The 9,166-nt window shown below is 43.5% G+C and overlaps 1 pseudogene; it reads left to right on the forward strand.

The window, feature by feature from the left end:
- Positions 1-2,987: 2,987 nt before the first annotated feature.
- Positions 2,988-4,958, forward strand: LOC138785114 (dynein heavy chain-like; annotated as a pseudogene).
- Positions 4,959-9,166: the final 4,208 nt, after the last annotated feature.

A 9,166-nucleotide genomic window follows, 5' to 3' on the forward strand; every position in this document is an offset into this window, starting at 1 on the left:
TGCAGGTTATTAGCCGCTAATTATTCATTGTGCGCTGGGCGACATTTCCAGATCCCTTATAGAACTGTATGAATTTATGACGGCAGAAACACGATACAGTCAGAGATGGCAGAAACACGGATACAGAGCCTGCAGAAACACGGATACAGTCAGAGACGGAAGAAACACGGATACAGCCAGAGACGGAAGAAACACGGATACAGCCAGAGACGGCAGAAACACGGATACAGTCAGAGACGGAAGAAACACGGATACAGCCAGAGACGGCAGAAACACGGATACAGTCAGAGACGGAAGAAACACAGATACAGAGACGGCAGAAACACGGATACAGTCAGAGACGTCAGAAACACGATACAGAGATGGAAGAAACACGGATACAGTCAGAGACATCAGAAACACAGATACAGTCAGAGACGGCAGAAACACAGATACAGTCAGAGACGGAAGAAACACAGATACAGTCAGAGACGGAAGAAACACAGATACAGTCAGAGACGGAAGAAACACGGATACAGTCAGAGATGCCAGTTCTAGAACCCAGCAAAGGATTCTCCTGTTTATTTGTTCTTCTTCCATTTTCCTGGTATTATTCCAGTAGTTTCATCCTGAAATGATGATGATGGTGATGATGGTGTGACTCCTGGAAGGGATGGCCCCTTACTGAAGATATACTCGGCCATTTATTGGGCCAAGTTTAATAATAATAATAATAATAATAATAATAATAATAGAATTTTATTAAATGTTCATGTTATGTCGGAAATACATCACTTGTCTCGCAGATGCTGATGGCAGATGCAGGGGTGGCATCCTTCCTGACCTGAGAGGGAAACAGGACTGTAGAGTATAAGGTGGTGCCGGCAGAGCTTGCTCCATGGTGGAGAAATAAAGTACTGGTGCGGGCCTCCGTCTGGTCAGTACTGGTGCGGCCTCCGTCTGGTCAGTACTGGTGCGGGTCTATATCTGGTCAGTACTGGTGCGGGCCTACGTCTGGTCAGTACCGGTGCAGGGCCTACGTCTGGTCAGTACCGGTGCGGGCCTATGTCTGGTCAGTACCGGTGCGGGCCTATGTCTGGTCAGTACTGGTGCGGGCCTACGTCTGGTCAGTACTGGTGCGGGCCTACGTCTGGTCAGTACTGGTGCGGGCCTACGTCTGGTCAGTACTGGTGCAGGGCCTACGTCTGGTCAGTACTGGTGCGGGCCTACGTCTGGTCAGTACTGGTGCAGGGCCTACGTCTGGTCAGTACTGGTGCAGGGCCTACGTCTGGTCAGTACTGGTGCGGGCCTACGTCTGGTCAGTACCGGTGCGGGCCTACATCTGGTCAGTACTGGTGCAGGGCTACGTCTGGTCAGTACTGGTGCGGGCCTACGTCTGGTCAGTACTGGTGCGGGCTTCCGTCTGGTCAGTACTGGTGCGGCCTAAATCTGGTCAGTACTGGTGCGGGCCTATGTCTGGTCAGTACTGGTGCGGGCCTACATCTGGTCAGTACTGGTGCAGGGCTACGTCTGGTCAGTACTGGTGCGGGCCTACGTCTGGTCAATAGTCGCAGACATTACAATAGTCGCACACATTACAATAGTCGCACACATTACAATAGTCGCAGACATTACAATAGTCGCAGACATTACAATAGTCGCAGACATTACAATAGTCGCACACATTACAATAGTCGCACACATTACAATAGTCGCAGACATTACAATAGTCGCACACATTACAATAGTCGCAGACATTACAATAGTCGCACACATTACAATAGTCGCAGACATTACAATAGTCGCACACATTACAATACTCGCACACATTACAATAGTCGCACACATTACAATAGTCGCAGACATTACAATAGTCGCAGACATTACAATAGTCGCAGACATTACAATAGTCGCACACATTACAACAGTCGCAGACATTACAATAGTCGCACACATTACAATAGTCGCACACATTACAATAGTCGCACACATTACAATACTCGCACACATTACAATACTCGCACACATTACAATAGTCGCACACATTAGACTCCTTAGTAAATGTCCCCATAATTTTCCGCGTGTCTATTATTTGGTGATTTTATTCCTGATGTGAAGGTTTTTTTCTATAATGTCAGTGACTCTATAATTGTGATATAATTGCTTTCTCCTCCTCCTCCTCATCCATTACACATCTGGTCTATGTTCCTTGCTAGATGCTAGATTTTCAGAGTATATACTGTATACAATAGTTTTTGCTGAAGAAAAGTCTCCGTACAATTCTCTTAGATTTTAAGACCTCAGATTCTAATTCTATTAATGGTCTCAGAAGCTTCTGGAAGAGCGGGCTTCTCTCGCCGTGTTTTATGATGCCATTTTAGCTTTTTCCCATCTCCATCTTTTCCATAATTCTTCCTCAGTACAATGGCTCATGTCCCTGAATGTGTCGTAATTAAGGTAAGTGCTCGCCGAGGAGAGAGATTGGGGGCCGTATAGAGAGCGGCTCCGGCCTATGGGAATACATTATGTGCAGCACTCGGCTGAATGTCTTTGTATTTTATAAATCACAGTCAATAGTAAATAAATATAGATGAAGGATATGAATACATCTTATATGCCAGCGTTAGCAGAGGAAACATTTAGGCAGAAAACCTAGAGATTTTTAGAGTGTCAGACGGCAGCCGTGCTCTGACACTGGGACGTGTATACACGTGCTTTATACTCACTACTGAGTATAACACATACCCCAAAGACTACAGATGAGCAGAGTTTTAAAAAATGTGATTGGCCAGCTGCAGTAAAAGAACGAAATAATTTGTTACAATTTGGTGCAATACTTACCTGTCCGCACTCCCCCAGTGTCCTGTTCTGTGTCTCTAGTGTCTTCAGCAACCTCCAGCATGCTCAGCCAATCAGTGACTGAGATGGGTCAACTCTTCAGCCAGTGATTGGCTGAGCAGGGTGTCACTCTTGTCTGGACTGTAACAGCCCACTCCAGTAATTTCTGAATGGGCTGGAGGCGGCTGAAGACACAGAAGAGGACACCGGGTGAGCGCGGACAGGTAAGTATAGTTTTAAAACAAAGCTTGCAAAAATTTATTTCATTAACAAAGCAAATCTCTGAAAAGTTACAAAACAAAAATCAATAAAAGAGAAATATATATGTTTATAAATATCTGCCGAGCGTTTCCTCGTGGTGACGAGATTCCCTGCGGCAAAGTCACCGACAGCCACCGGGGACAGGACAGAAAATGCACAAAAGAGATTAGGTCCCCACTTTGTCTCATCTAACGGGAACGGACGTTATTTCTCTATTTTCCAGCACTTGGGGGATTAGAAGGAACATCGGCTCCTCAATACGTCAGTTTCAACCTTCCACTAATTTTTACAATCAACTGTGAGTGGTATTATTGGAAACTGGAAGCACTGAGCAACCACAGCAACTCAGCTACAACTTAGCCGATCAAGTTACAGAGTATGGAAGCCAAGTGCTGAGGTACATAGTATCATAGCCCTTAAGGAACAACCAATTCTAGTTTTTGCACTTTTGTTTAGCGCTTCAATTTTTTTAGACCCATATGAGGGTTTTTTTGTGACACCAATTGTATTTTGTAATGACTCACATTTTATTTTACCACAACATAAGCTAATATATCACATTATATATCACATATCACTTTACATATCACTTTACATATCACTTTACATATCACTTTACATATCACATTATATATCACATTACATATCACATTACATATCACATTATATATCACATTATATATCACATATCACATTATATCACATTATATATCACATATCACATTATATATCACATTATATATAACATATCACAATATATATCACATTGCATATCACATTATATATCACATATCACATTATATCACATTATATATCACATATCACATTATATATCACATATCACATTATATATCACTTTACATATCACATTACATATCACATTATATATCACATATCACATTATATATCACATATCACATTATATATCACTTTACATATCACATTATATATCACATATCACATTATATATCACATTATATATCACATTATATCACATTATATATCACATTATATATCACATTATATATCACATATCACATTATATATCACTTTACATATCACATTATATATCACATTATATATCACATATCACATTACATATCACATTATATATCACATTATATATCACTTTACATATCACATTATATATCACATTATATATCACATTATATATCACATATCACATTATATATCACATTATATATCACATATCACATTATATATCACTTTACATATCACATTATATATCACATATCACATTATATATCACTTTACATATCACATTATATATCACATATCACATTATATATCACATTATATATCACTTTACATATCACATTATATATAACTTTACATATCACATTATATCACATTATATATCACATATCACATTATATATCACATTATATATCACTTTACATATCACATTATATATCACATTATATATCACATATCACATTACATATCACATTATATATCACATATCACATTATATATCAATTTACATATCACATTATATATCACTTTACATATCACATTATATATCACTTTACATATCACATTATATATCACATTATATATCACTTTACATATCACATTATATATCACATATCACATATATCACATTATATATCACATTATATATCACATATCACATTATATATCATATTATATATCACATTATATATCACATTACATATCCCATTTATATCACATTATACATCACATTATATATCACATATCACATTATATATCATATTATATATCACATTATACATCACATTATATATCCCATTTATACCACATTATACATCACATTATATATCCCATTTATATCACATTATAATATCATACCAGGAGGTAACAAGATATTAAAGTGATTATCAATCTGTGGGCTCTGGATCTCCATTGTGCCGGATCTGTCCGACCTCCCATCATGTGAATAAAGTCGTTATTAATCTCGGATTTTATTAACTCGCCCAGCCGGGTGTCTCCGTTCCCTCTGTCTTTATGAATCATCTTTATGTCTGCGTTCCATTTGCTGCTGTCAGTCCCCGATCACTGTGTGTAGTCATTATCCTGAGAACAATCATCTCATTGTCATAAGAAGCTTCTGCCATAATTGGCTATAAAACGTGTCAGCAAAAAGTCAGTAAATCAGAAAAAAGGGGGAGGATGGGTAAAGATGTTTACGTCCCAGGTTCTAATACTGACAGTGAGGACATAACATACATGGCAGGATCAGAAGAAGAGATGGAGGGATCAGTAACAAGAGAGATTGTCAAAGAGAACAAAAAGGGGAACTCCGGAGAAAATCTTTTCTTACAAATCAACTGGTTTTAGAAAGTTTTATAGATTTGCAATTTACTTCTATTTAAAAATCTCCAGTTTTCCAGCACTTTTTAGGTATGTCCTGCAGGAAGTGGTGTATTCTCTCCAGTCTGACACAGTGCTCTCTGCTGCCACCTCCATGTCAGGAACTGTCCAGAGCAGCAGCAAATCCCCATAGAAAACCTCTCCTGCTCTGGACAGTTCCTGGCATGGACAGAGGTGGCAGCAGAGAGCAGACTGGAGTCAGACTGGAGAGAATACACCACTTCCTGCAGGACATACAGCAGTGGATAAGTACTGGACGATTTTTAAATAGAAGTCAATTACAAAACTATATAACTTCCTGACACCAGTTGATCTGAAAGAAAAAGATTTTCAAGGGAGAACCCCTTTAAGCGTGCACTTTATTGTCAATAAACCCAACCCATCAAATCTGCTGCAGATCCTGTACGTGTGAACGCACCCTAAAGAGGTATTTGGTGTATTGGCATTAAATATTGCATATATGATAAAGGGAATAAATTAGGAAGAAGTGATACTTACTTCCCAAGTGTTATCCCATCTCAGGCAGTGACTGACAGTCAGTGGGCAGGCTGTGATCCAACATCTCATCTCAGAAGCGAGGAGGAGAGATAAGCCAAGGGGGTCGAGAAGGAGCCACAAGGGAGGGCTGTGGAGGACCAGGGTAGGTAAGTATGACAAGGCTGCAGGCTACAGGGATGGGGAAGATTCCATTCAGGAGGCAGCACTGTGTACAGACAGTAGTTGATATATACAGAAGGGACGTGTAGGAGTCATTTGGGTGGATAAAGTGGTTTACAGATATGTTAGGAATCATATTGGTTATAAAATAGAATAAAGTTGTTTGAAACCACTGAGAGCATTTAACGTTGGAATGTAGTATTCACAGTCTTGGCAATTAAGGGTTAAGAACTTGGCTCACTTAACCCACTGTCTGCCAGGTTTTGTGGCCACTTCCATTTTGTCCTTGCAGCGCACTTAAGCCAATCACCGTGGCACCGTCCCACCTCAGTCAGTGATTGGCTGAGGGGGTTGTCACTGCCAAGACACTGGGGGACCCAGAGACGCTGCAGGAAGCCAATGGGGGTGTATGAGGAGAGGTTTTATACAAGGAAAACACTGTATAAAAAGTTTTAAGTGTCAGAGTTCTCCTTTAAAGGGGGTTTCCACATAATTATTGATTGGCAGAAAGTTGGGGTGGTGGCACAGAGTTTCTGCCGTGCAGCTCTTGTTCACTTCAATTGGAGCTGAGCTGCAGTACCTTGTGTCACCACTACACAATGTATGGAGCCAAAGCTTCCAGAGCCATAGACACTGATGAATAGGGGTCTGGTTGTCGATGTGTGGCGGCACTGTAAGTGTTGATGTGCCGCTGTACAGCTCAGCCAGTGATGGTAGTGTTGTGACGCCAGAGCTAGTCCAGCACACAGGTGAGATGTTGATACTTGCTTTTATGTTGTAGCTGGCTGTACTCCCCAATGGTCGGTGACCTGCCGGGCTGTGGTGGGTCCTTTGGGCTCCTGTCACGGTGTCCTGAGTGGCAATTGACCCACCCGGACTATCCGTACCCCCACCCACAGAAAGGGGAAAATGACCCAGAGTAAGCAGCAGATGTGTATAGGTGCCGGTGCTGATGTAAGGAACACTGAGACCCGGTGAATAAACAGCTTTACTGTGCAGTCTCTTGAGAATACAGAACACTTTGACAGAAAATCTTGATACAGACTTAAGTGTTTCACTGGATCTGTGCTGCAGAGATACCTGAGAAAAAGAGGTAGTTGTAGCGGTGCTTGTATAGTTGAGAGTTAAGAGTGGAGCAGCGTAGAGGAAAGGAATTTGTCAAGGGAGTCCCAACCCAATGCAGTACTGTGCTCTGTCGGAAATTGAGAATACTAGAGACTTGAGAGTGGGAAGTTAAATTGTACCCGTGTTTAGACTGTGTTCTGACCACCTTCTGCCCTACTGTGGGGAGTTTCCCGTCCTAATAGGGTGATACAAGCCCCAGCCGTGGTTACCTGGGGGAAGCTAAGTGTCCGAGGTTCCCCTGTGTCACCTGCACTGCGAGATAGGTTACGTAGACCCCTTGGTAGCTTTGTCCTATACAGGCTAGTTCCTCTGTATATCAGGATACTGCCCTGCACTATATAGAGTGGTTCTCTAGTAGTTGTCAGGAACTTACCTTGCCGGGATCCTGCGGCGTCCTCCTCCAGCTCGGCTCCGGTGGACGGCTCGGGAGCGCACCGCCGCTCCGCCTGCCGCAGCCGAGTGACGTCGTGGAGACCCGACGCCGTCCCTGACAACCAGGGACGCCGCAGACTCACCTGACTGTCAGCCAGCCGGCCGGCACGCAGCTGAGCAGCTTCGTACTCAGGCTGAGTGACGGATCGCTCTGCCACTCAGCCTGCAGTGCCTCAGCTGTTCCCTAGCTGGATTCAGGAGGCCGCACCAATCAGCTTGTTTTCCGGGCTCCTGATCCAGTATAAGTAAATGTCAGAATCAGTGTCTAATCGCTGGCTATTAGGTTAACTCCTGGTCCCAGCTTCCCCGTGTCTATTCCTGCGTACCCCGTCCTAATCCCTCTGACTGCTTGACTCGTTATTCTGACCCCCTGTCTGACCTGTGACTATCCTTTTGTATTGCTGATTCTGTACTGTGTTGCCCGTGTGGTTTGACTTGCTTTGTTCACTACTCTCTATTGTGTTTGTTTGTCTGTCTGGTTTAGTGTGTCACATACTCAGTGTAGGGAACGTCTTTGCGGTTGTCCATGGCTGTGTAGGGTCGGCTAAGGCAAGTAGGCAGGGACAGTGGGTGGGTTTAGGCCTAGGGCCCACTGTCTGGTTGTGTTTGTACCTCTCTGCCCTGACAGAATAGCCAGCCCAAAAACTGTCGTTTGCTTAATGGACAACAGGACCGCCATGGCTAACATCGTGGACCAAATGCAGCGGCTCAATACCATGGTTCTGGAGCTAGCAGTAAGGGTCCAGGATCAGGAGACGGCACCCCGACAACTTACTGTGACCTCCCCAGCACCTCCGGAGCCGCCCGTTCAGCTCCCAGATAATTACACGGGGGACAGGAGGAAATTTTGTGCTTTCCGAGAGGGATGTAGGTTATTTTTTAAGTTACGTCACCGCTCCTCAAGAGATGAAACCCAGAAGGTGGGCACTGTCATGTCACTTCTCCAAGGACCACTACAGGAATGGGCCTTCTCCTTACCACCTGACTCTCCTGACTTACAGACCACTGACCAGTTCTTTGTAGCATTGGGATTGCTGTACGATGACCCAGATAGTGCAACCAATGCTGAGCGTCAGCTGACGGGGTTGAGGCAGGGTAGACGTCCAGTGGAGGAGTACTGTTCGGAGTTTAGGCAGTGGAGTTGTCTCTCCACCTGGAATGACTCTGCCCTCCGTTTTCAGTTCCAGGTGGGACTTAGTGACCGACTAAAGGACATGTTGGTGGCATATCCCACTCCCGACTCGCTTGAAGAGAGTATGACCCTAGCCATCCGAGTTGACTGACGATTAAGGGACAGACAGAGGGAGAGGGGTACTCCTGACCATCCTAGAACCTCTGTCTCGTACCTTAAACCTTCCCTTCCTGTCTTACCCACGCCAGAGGAGCCTATGCAGGTAGACTCCACCGATGCCAAGTCCCGACGAGCACATCGCCTGCAGAATAATCTGTGTTTTTATGTGGGAAAATAGGACACCAAGTTCGGCAATGTCCTTCCAAA

This window comes from Dendropsophus ebraccatus, chromosome 3 (genome assembly GCF_027789765.1).
Source record: "Dendropsophus ebraccatus isolate aDenEbr1 chromosome 3, aDenEbr1.pat, whole genome shotgun sequence".
In the NCBI taxonomy this organism is placed as follows: domain Eukaryota; kingdom Metazoa; phylum Chordata; class Amphibia; order Anura; family Hylidae; genus Dendropsophus; species Dendropsophus ebraccatus.